The sequence below is a fragment of the Schistocerca cancellata genome, chromosome 6 (genome assembly GCF_023864275.1).
Source record: "Schistocerca cancellata isolate TAMUIC-IGC-003103 chromosome 6, iqSchCanc2.1, whole genome shotgun sequence".
Lineage (NCBI taxonomy): Eukaryota > Metazoa > Arthropoda > Insecta > Orthoptera > Acrididae > Schistocerca > Schistocerca cancellata.
Window position 1 is genome coordinate 573,332,900 of NC_064631.1, and position 11,864 is coordinate 573,344,763.

An 11,864-nucleotide genomic window follows, 5' to 3' on the forward strand; every position below is an offset into this window, starting at 1 on the left:
ATAAAATACACGTGTTCGTAAGTCATGTCTTTTACTAGTACAAGGAATTTTGCTCGCAATTACTTTGACCCATCGGTCTGCAGTCCTTTACTGAACTAGGCGGCCCAGAATATCACAGGAACCAGACCAGGGGAACAGCGTTTAAACTTACGTGTTGCTGTTCTGGTAACGGTTTTCCTCCGTTTTCTCATATGACCTTAGACAGACAGACAGATAGCTCGCCAATATCACAAGAACATGTATTGTGCACCAACCTTATCAACTTCGAGTTTGTTCTCCGTCTGTAACGTCCTCGTAATTTGCTGTTTTTCAAACAGTACCCTTCCTTCTTCTTGTCTTTCCTGGACTATGTTGTATCTGAGTATACAGGGTGTATCGCAAATAGTGAGCAATACTTAAAAGATCGGATTCTTGATGTAGAAATAAGAACAACAGGTTGTAAAGAAGACTCAAGAAATGCTTGATTTCCAATTGTGAGACTTTCACGAATACTAATTCGGTTAAAAATTTGAAAGTTTGTTACACTTGTTGCCTTTCACAAATGATTCTCGACACTTCAAACCAAGCATAGTGCCTACTGTCTCGTACGCTCCTACAACACGCGTTAAAAGAGATTCCTCGTCACTGACAGGTTGTGTCTAAATCGCCAAAGTGATGTAATATCACAGATGGAAACAAATTTTACTTCAGCACGGGAGCGGAGGCGAAAAAAATTTATTCCCTCTGCTTTTCCACTGACATGAGCAGTGTGCGTTACGCCCAGCTCGATCACTACTAACGAAATGTGGAAGACGCCTATCGACGCCTTTCAATTCACCCAGTATACAAGATATGAAAAAACATTGACGTTCAATTATACAGATGGTACAGCATCCTAATGTGAATAGATTAAGATACGGAACTGAAGGGCAGAAATAATTTTTAATTTAGGGTTTTTAACTAATATAAACAACTTATGCTTTATAGTGACAGATTAAGATTTCAGTACCTATTCGAAGTGAGAACCACCAATGTTAATGCGCGCACTACAAAGACGGATAAAATTGTGCGACTCTGTCCCAAATAGCCCTGTTTTTTGAAACTTACTGCCAGGCAAATGAGCGCAAACTTCGCTGCAGACTGAAAATTCCTTCTGGATCCCTGTATGTTGTTTACTGAGACAAATGCTAAGACCGTACCGCCTACCAACAAGGACTTTAAACATTGCACTGTTTCTTTCGAAGTGTGCATTTCACAAAAGGAGGACGGAGGGGAAAGGAGAGACAGGATGTTGTTTACTGATGAACCTTCGCTCACGCCATCTAAAATTCTCCTGTGCGTACAGTTATGAAGAACTTTTCCCATGTTCCTGTAACTTGACCGGCTAAGAGTTCGCAAGTTTCTAAGATGCTAAATTTAGTTCAGTCTGGACGACGCATGTTGTGGAAAACTCCTCTGTCCATTCCTTCGGTTTTCTACGCATTATATCATGGTGCGCCATACATTAAAATTTATGCGTTCAAGTTCCTATAACGGCTAATGTTTTATCTTACACGAACAGTCGATGCATGTAAATAGTGGTCAGCACACCCGTGGGCACATCACACACGACTGTAAAATGCATTTTAAAGTAGCGCCACAAAGTTCATGTTGCTCGCAATTGTTTGTTACGAAATATAATAAGTTTGTAAACAGTGTTTCCTTTGCATCATTTCAGGCTATTTGTTTCTCATCTCGAAACATTAATTTTACTATCCCCTAGCGTCGGTATCATTTTAACCCTAAATGTTTGGAACATCGAAAATATTTGTGTCATCAACGAATGAAGATACACTGGTACCATAACTGAACACATGACGTCTCAGGAAACAGATTACTACATTACTGGCCATTAAAATTGCTATACCAAGAAGAAATACAGATGATAAACGGGTATTCTTTGGACAAATATATTATACTAGGACGGACATGTGATTACATTTTCACGCAATTTGGGTGCATAGATCCTGAAAAATCAGTACCCAGACCAACCACCTCTGGCCGTAATAACGGCCTTGATACGCCTGGGCATTAGTCAAACACAGCTTGGATGGCGTGTACAGGTACAGCTGCCCATGCAGTTTCAACACGCTACCACAGTTCATCAAGAGTAGTGACTGGCGTACTGTGACGAGCCAGTTGCTCGGCCACCATTCACCAGACGTTTTCAATTGGTGAGAGATCTGCAGAATGTGCTGGCCAGGGCAGCAGTCGAACATTATCTGTATCCAAAAAGGCCCGTACAGGATCTGCAACATGCGGTCGTGCATTATCCTGCTGAAATGTGTGGTTGCGCAGGGATCGAATGAAGAGTAGAGCCACGGGTCGTAACACATGTGAATTGTAACGTCCACTGTTCAAAGTGCCGTGAATGCGGACAAGAGGTGACCGAGACGTGTAACCATTGGCACCCCATAACATCACGCCGGGTAATACGCCAGTATGGCGATGACGAATACACGCTTCCAATGTGCGTTCACCACAATGTCGCCAAATACGGATGCGACCATCATGATGCTGTAAACAGAACCTGGATTCATCGGAAAAAATGACGTTTTCCATTCGTGCACCCATGTTCATCGTTGAGTACACCATCGCAGGCGCTCCTGCCCGTGATGCAGTGTCAAGGGTAACCGCAGCCACGGTCTCCGAGCTGATAGTCCATGCTGCTGCAAACGTCCTTGAACTGTTCGTGCAGATGGATGTTGTCTTGCAAACGTCCCCATCTGCTGACTCAGGGATCGAGACCTGGCTGCACGATCCGTTACAGCCATGCGCATAAGATGCCTGTCATCTCGATTGCAAGTGATACGAGGCCGTTGGGATCCAGCACGGCGTTCCGTATTACGCTACGGAACCCACCGATTCCATATTATGCTAACAGTCATTGGATATCGACGAACGCGAGCAGCAATGTCGGGATACGATAAACCGCAATCGCGATAGGCTACAATCCGACCTTTATCAAAGTCGAAACGTGATGGTACGCATTTATCCTCCCTACACGAGGCATCACAACAACGTTTCACCAGGCAACGCCGGTTAACTGCTGTTTGTGTATGAGAAGTCGGTTGGAAACTTTCCTCATGTCAGCACGTTGTAGGTGTCTCCACCGGCGCCTACCTTGTGTGAATGCTCTGAAAAGCTAATCATTTGCATATGACAGCATCTTCTTCCTGTGAGTTAAATTTCGCGTCTGTAGCACGTCATCTTCATGGTGTAGCAATTTTAATGGCCAGTAGTGTAGTATTAGTATCACGAAAAAAAAGTCTTTGTCACATAGCATATTTTTCTTCGCCGTATTGGACTAATTGTGCTGTGATTTTTCTGGTTGCACCACTGAAGGTAATGTCGTAAGTTGTTTCAAAAAAAAATCAAGTGAGTGAACCCGACAGTGTCCCTTCATTACAAAGGTACATCAACTGCACGCAACCCTGCACAGACGTACAAGCAGATATTGAAAAGGGTCGGTGCGAGCAGGGAACCTTGCGAGTCCCAGCGGCGGTCACGGCTCATGAACCGCCTTAAGTGCGGCGTCACTTAGCAGGCATTGTCTCCCACCGAAACAGACAGGGACACGGCCACTGGCTGTGCTGTCCCGTTAGCGCCGCCGTTTTCGTCGTGATCCAGCTGGGCTCGGGCCACTAACGCCGACCCTTGGCTTCCACGGGTCGTGTCAGAACACCGCTGCCCCGCCGCCGGTCACTGCAGCTTACGTAACTTCCGCGGCGATGAATCCCTACCTGAACACCGACTGTCTGCGGCCACAGCGCGTGAAATTTGCCCAGCTTTCTATTCCGAGCGGTACGGCAATTCCGGTAAGTGGCCGGACAGCTGTCGTTTAGAGAGGCTGTGCAGCAACTTCACGCTCAAGCGGCAGCTGATCACGAGATAGCTCCTGATCGGTAATCTTCCTCTGCTTTCACGTACACGGTGGAGAAAAACAACCCGACAATTAGGCCAAATAATGGTAGAACCTCGAATCGAGCAAAAATTTTCGAAATAACACCATCTACGTCTTCATGGGTACTCTACAATTCACAGTTAAGTGCATGACGAAGGGTTCGTAGAATCACTTTCACACCATTTCTCTACCGCATCTCTCTCGAATAACACGGGAGAAAAATGAACGCTCAGTCCTTTCCATGCGAGCTCTGATTTCTCTTACTTATCAAGATTGTCATTTCTCCCTATGTAGGTGGGAGTCAACAAAATATTTTCGCATTCGTAAGGGAAAGTTGGTGCCAGCGGCCTTGCCGTATTGGTAACAACGGTTCCCATCAGATCACTGTAACTAAGTGCTGTTGGGTTTGGCCAGGACTTGGATAGGTGACCGTCCAGGTCTTCCGAGAGCTGTTAGCAAGCGGCTTGTGAGGTCAATTGACGAGCTACTATACTGAGAAGTAGCAACACCGGTCACGAAAACCGACAACGGCAGGGAGCCCGATTTTCTGACCACATGTCTCTCTCCGTATCCGTATCCAGTGACGCCTAAGGGCTGAGAATGACACGGCGGTCGGTCGATAACGTTGGACCTCCAAGGCCTGGGGAAAGAGAGAGAGAGAGAGAGAGAGAGAGAGAGATAAACCGCTTTGAGGGGGGGGGAGGGGGGGGAAGTTGGTGACTTAAATTCCATGAAAAGATCTCGCCGTAAAGGAAAACGTCTTTCCTTTAATGACTGCCAACCCAACTAGCGTATCATATCAGTGCCACTCTCTCTCCTACATCGCGATGATATAAAACGAGCTGCACTCCCTTGAACTTCTTCGGTGTCTTCGGTCGATCCTATCTGGTAAGGATCCCATAACGCGGAGCTCTCCTCCAGAAGAGAACGAACAAACGTGGTTAGGCATTCTCTATATTAGGTTTGTTGCATCTTATCTAAGTGGTTTGCCAATAAAAGGTAGTCTTTGATTTTATCTACCCACAACATTTTCTCTGTACTGGCTCCAATTTAAGCTCTTTGTTGTTGTTATCCTTAGGTATTTAGCTGAATGTAGAGCCTTTAAATGTGTGTGATTTATCGTGTAACTGAAACTTAACAAATACATTTTCGCACTCTCGTGGAAGACCTCACGCTCTTTATTGCTTAGGGTCGACAGCCACTTTTCGCACGCTGCAGATATCTTGCATAAATCATTTTTCATTTCGTTTTGATCTCCTGATGTGCTTACTATATTCTGAACTATAGCATCGTCTGCAAATAATCTAAGAGTGCGGCTCAGAGTGTCTCCTAAATAGTTTATATAGACAAGGTACAACGTAGGGCTCGTAACATGTCCATGGGGAAGTCTAGATACCAATTTCTTGACAGAAAATCGCGAATCCAGTCGCACAGCTGAGAGATACTCCAGAGGCACGCAATTTGATTAGAAGCTGCTTGTGAGAAAAGGTGTCAAAAGCCTTCTGGAGATCTAAAAAATATGGAAGCATCTTTAGATCCTCTGTCGGTATCACTCATTACTTCGCGTGAATAAAGTCAGTGACGTTTAATAAGAACGATATTTTCTGAGTCCGTACTGGATGTGTGTCAATAGATCGTTTTATTCTAGGCATTTCCCAATATTCGGACACAGCACATGTTCCAAAATCCTACTGCAAATCAATGTCAATGATATGGGCACATAATTAGAGCATTTCTTCTATTTCCTTCTCTGTGTATTGTTGTGCCATGTGCTATTTTACAGTCTTTCGGAATAGATCTTTCTTCGAGGGAGCGGTTGCATATGACTGATAAATGTGAAGCTATTTCATGATGATTTCTGAAAGGAACGTAATTGGTATACAATATGGGCCGGAAGATTTGGCTTTACTAAACGACTTACGTTGTTTCACTACACCGACAATTACTCATGTTGATAACTGTTCTTCGTTCTAATCCCTGAATGTTTACTTCAGCTTCTGTGATAAAGGAATTTCGAAAAACAGTCTCTAGCAACCTCGTTTCTGTGGCCCTGTTATTGCTAACAATATTGTTGCTCATGTCTTGACGGTTGTATACTTCACATACGACCACAATCTTTCTGCCAAACTATTATAAGCACTTCGCGTTGAAGTCCGCGCTAAGTTTAGAGCTTCTGTAAAATATCTACAATCTGGGACATTTTGCGTTCTTGTAAATCTAGCATGTTTCTTCCGTTGCTTCTGGAACACTCTCCTGACTTAATAGTGTACCATGGAGGATTTGTTCCGTTTCTTCCTTATGTGCTCGTTATGAAACCCTCATAAGCCGTCAACACTATTTCTTTGAAGTTAACCCACATCTGGTAGACGCGAACATGCACCGTGCATCAGATTTAAATGATCACTATTTCGGAAACCCCTACTTGTCTCCCTTTGCGACGAATAAGTTTGAAATTTGGCTCAAAGGAGCCTACAGCGTTCCTCTGTAATGGTCCAAAAGCGTGGTGCCCGACGGCGCTTCAAACAGCAAGGTTTCGGCACATGCCAAAAAAAAAAGGCCATAGCTCAGAAATTAGAAGTTCATGTGAGTTGTAAAATGGGTTAATGTTGTCATTCTGGGATCAAATTTCACCACAATTCTGCCCGACGTCACCTTGGACGTGTGGTATGATGGGAAGGTCGTCACATCCCCTCTTACCCACACTTCACCGCTTTTTTTTTAGGCCTCTACGACGGCGGTCAGAACGGTGACCCCCTCCCCCCAGCGTTGATATCACGCGGGTTTCTTATGGCTGGCCGAGGAAAAGTTTTCAGACACACCGCTGCTAACAATCATAACGAAAAGGACTCAGGAGGAGGCATAAATGACGTCAATGAAAGCGCCCCTTTCCGTGGTGCGGACCCACGCATTTCGCGGTCAAGAATAGCAGTTTGTTCGAGGCTGTCAGTAACGTAATCCTGATGCTCATCTCGCTCAGAATGCCAATAGACGAACAGCCAATCGGCGACAAGTGCACGGAAGTTTGCCCTGTTGTTTGGCTGCGTCTGGCGGTGCGGTTTTGCCGGGAAAGGAGCTACTGTGTTGTCTGGGGTGTTTTTTCATTTCTTTGACGACGTCAATCCTTTTAGATTTGTTAGAGGTAGAAACTTCGAGCATCTTCTGCAAAAATTGTGGTTTGAGAGGCAAAGGTTGTGTAAAACGTAATTTCTGCTTTTTTGTTTCCTTCGCCAGTGTTTTAGTTCACACTTAATATCCACCGTACGTATTAGAACAAAAGTTCAGTCATGCTCTCTGTACGTTAGCGAAAATTAAATCATGTGATCTCCAAAATTCATTATTAGTAACACTGTGATTGACAGTACCACATTCGACTATCTCGCTGCAGTGCAGGTTTTGCTGTTCGGCTTATTACCTTCACATATTAATAACGTTACGGTATTTATACCGTACTTGATTTGATAGTCAGGTCTTACATAGTGAACATCACTGAAAATTCGCTTTGAACAACTGCTCTTTAGCAGAACAGGTATTGGGTGGTGCAAGGTAGTTTAAATGCACACACTTCCAGGCAAAAGCTTGTGACCGGATGTCGTTTCGTGGTCATTGCTCCACTATGATTATTTGGAATATTTTCCTCATTATGAACTTCTCTAGTATGTTTTTTCTTCTCCACTCTGTATACTACAGTATTCCTGAAGTCGCAGTGTAAACTGCATCGCGGAGAGTACACAGTAGCAGTATCTGACTACTCTTTCATCTGAGTAAGGATCGATGAATAAATTTCCCGAACACCTCTGTACTCACCCTAATATCTCTCATTTTATCCTTAGACTTGGTGAGATATACGCTGTGGTGGAAGAACTGGTGTACATTCCTCGATTACAGATTCTCAAATCAGGGTCTCGTAAGAACAATGTCACCTTTCTTCCGACAGTTTCCATGCATGTTCACTGAGCATCTTTGTCACAAACGTTTTGGGATTATATAGATCCGTTATGATCCCCACAGTACGTTCTTGAATTCCCTCGACATCCCAAATACTGGAACATTACTACAAAGTATGTTGCATTAGCACCTAGTATTAGATTTTTGACAAGCACATTTCACCTTTCCGGAATCTTCTGAGGAAAGTTATTGCTCCTATTTGACTTCCTAGCTTCTGGTCTCACGCATTTCGGGTTTCACTGGGTTATTTTCCTTGTTTATGGATGTTATTTTGCATTTGTCTATCCACACATGAGGAGAACTGCCATTCAGCAAGCCAGATAGAAATATTATTATTAATTTATGCTACTCCAATCTATACCGCAGTGGATGAATCATCATATGGATGAATCTCATTAAATTAAATGAATCGGTTTCGTTCATTACCGTGAACTGTGTAAGTGATAGACTGAAAACTCGGTGTAGTATCAGTGAGAGAGAATTTCTAGCAAATGGACTATAAATAACTAAGACCTATAGTACATGTTGTATGACAGACTTGCAGAAGACGAAACAAATAAGTCATTTGGTGCTCTACTCATTTAGCACACACAGTTATGCAAGTACCTGGATTTTAATCGTATGACGTAGACTTGCGTGCGAACACGACGACCTCCATGAAACATTCTTCAGAATGAAACACGCATACGCGCCGTGGAAGCGAAAAACACTAGAATGTTAGCGAACACTGGGTGAGATAAGAATGTGATTATGCGTTCTGCCATTTGGTATCTCCACTTTTGTCCTATACCGCAAAAGAGTGAGAGACTTTACTTACTGTATCTGTTCCTAAGACTGCTCTTAAAATGCATACAGCCCCTGTGGTTTTACAGTAATGTGCGTCAGTTTAGCATGGTATGAAGAACTAAACGTGTCATCCAAATTTCTCACATTTGGATTGCGATGTTTTAATTCCGTCAGTAAAGAAGAAAACACAGTGGTGTGCACACAGTGGTTAAGGCATTGAAACTGCAAGACAAATAAGATTGAATGTGGTTCCCTTTTATCTAGATTGGTGAGGCCGTTCATTATAGACACGTTTAAGGGACATCTGTGATTATGGTTGACCACCGTTTCACGAGAAGCAATAAAGTACATACAGTTCATTCCGACTTTTATTCTAATGAATACATTAATGTGTAATTGCCTCTTGCTTTGAGTAGCATGCGCTCATTTCCTACGTTAGTATTTCACTGTCGCTGACTTACCAACGACTCCAATTATATCTCTTATCTTTGCATAATATGAAACTATTCATTATTAAAACATTGAAAGTTGTTTTCTTATTTCATTACCAATGACAAGTGCCCGATGGCTGCTTCACCCTGCAATAACCAAGGTCTTTTGGAAATTGTCTTAGTAATACTGATCATGGAAAGGTATTAACGTGATTTGTTAATTGTTTATAAGATTTTGGTATTTATGTACTTATCCAACGTCCTCGTGCACGTCATAAGATTTTCCTCCAGTGACTGTAGACAACATTGCCCTGAAATAACTTGATCATAATTTAAGACGTCCTGTAAGAATATTTTCTATTGCAGTAAACATTTTTTGTTAGTGCAACTCAAGCTTTTAAGGTCGCTATTAATATAGTTTTGTGGGCAAGAGCCAGTAGTTTTAGAAATTTATCCGTGCTTAACATTTCCTCCCTGTCGTAGATGATATCCTCAGAGGCTGTAAAGACGTATTTAATATTGTAACATAAAATTGTCCACTTGGCCGAAATGGCCCAACTGTTGATAGGTAACCGCGTTAACATCGGTCGACCGTTGCCAAAGACCGCGGATTCACATCTGGGTATCTTAAAGAAGCTTGTACAGCAGAAGAGTTCACATTGTTTGCTTTATTTAGAAGTAAGGCTGACAAATGGTATAATGTCAGGCTTTCTTAAGTGTTTTTCAGTTTCTATGGTCACTCTGTACATAGCAGCAAATCGTTTCAGCAGATGCTAACAAGGGAACCTCCCCATCGCACCCCCCCTCAGATTTAGTTATAAGTTGGCACAGTGGATAGGTCTTGAAAAACTGAACACAGATCAATCGAGAAAACAGGAAGAAGTTGTGTGGAACTATGAAAAAAATAAGCAAAATATACAAACTGAGTAGTCCATGTGCAAGATAGGCAACATTAAGGATAGTGTAAACGAAGGAGCGCCGTGGTGTCGTGGTTAGCGTGAGCAACTGTGGAACGAGAGGTCCTTGGTTCAAGTCTTCCCTCGAGTGCAAAGTTTAATTCCTCATTTTCAGTTTATGTGACAAACTGTTATGTTTTCATCACTTTTTGGGAGTGATTATCACATTCACAAGAAAACCTAAATCGGGCAAGGTAGAAGAATCTTTTTACCCATTCGCCAAGTGTACAAATTAGATGGGACGACAACATATTCCTGTCATGTAACGCACATGCCGTCACCAGTGTCGTATAGAATGTATCAGACGTGCTTTCCTGTGGAGGAATCGGTTGACATATGACCTTGCGATCAAATGTTTTCGATTCCCATTGGAGGGGCACGTCCATTCGTGTACTAATCGCACGGTCGCACGCTTTTGCGGTGCGGTTGCAAAGCACAACCACTAAACTTATTACAGTGAACAGAGACGTCAATGAACGAACGGACAGATCATAACTTTGCGAAAATAAATAAAGTGAAATGTTTACTCGAGGGAAGACTTGAACCAAGAACCTCCCGTTCCGCAGTTGCTCACGCTAACCACGACACAACGGCGCTCCTTCGTTTACGCTATCCTTAATGTTGCCTATCTTGCACATGGACTACTCAGTTTGTATATTTTGCTTATTTTTTCATAGTTCCACACAACTACTTCCTGTTTTCTCGATTGATCTGTGTTCATTTTTTCAAGGCCTATCCACTGTGCCAACTTATAACTAAATCTGAGGGGGGTGCGATGGGAAGGTTCCCTTGTAAGAAGACGTGGTATTGACACAGTGTTTAAACCGATCAGAATGGTGCATGTATGGTAGAATACTGCAAAGCACCGCGTCCTCCGCTTGCCACGGCAGGGGTGTACAAAATCCCTTGCACACGCGGTCAACTTTATATAGGAATTACAAAAAGAATCATTAACAGCCGGCGTAAAGAACATAATAGAAGTTGTAGTTTCGGAAACACGGAAAAACTGTTAGTAGCAGATCATGTAACAGATTCAGTTCTCTGACAGAATACAAAAATTTTATCAAACTCCAGTCTTTACTTTGCTGTCTTGTACTGAGAGGCCACAGAAATTCAAACAAAAACATCTTTAACGCGATACAAGGACTGAAATTAGACAAGTTATTAGACTTAGTGATGAAAAAAAAACAAACTGTGCCAACTCATTTGCTGCACAAGCTCCGTTAAATTTTTCGTGGTTAAAATTTATTTTCCATATATTCGAAAAATTAAAAATTCAAATTTCAATTTTTGTTTATACAGTGATTTTATCAGATGGTAAATGGGGAAAAAGTACAGCAAATTGGTACTGAAGCACATTTATTCTCGTAACAATGGAAAGTATGAAAAATTGTACACAAATTTTTGACATGGAGTTTCAAGTTAGCTTGGACATTTCATATACGAATGTTTTGTACATTCTGTAAAGTTAACTGGTTATTAATTACTTCAGACATTCTAGGAATGAATGAGATGGTGATTTGATCTGATATTCGTGGAACGAACGCACTGTGGCACAACAAAACGCACGCCCCGTTTGATAGCTCACAGCCTTCTACATATCCACCTTATACTCTACAGTATTTTCTGAGAGAGCCTAATGCTTCTCGCTAGACGGCGGTGCTATACAAATGTGAGACATAAACTTCCGAACGCTTAAAAGTACACATTATATTGCTTTACTGGGATATGAGTGTCCCTTCAACCACCAAAGGGTTAGACACTTCGGCACCCGGCCAGGGTGGCCGAGCGGTTCTAGGCGCTGTAGTCTGGAACCGCGCGACC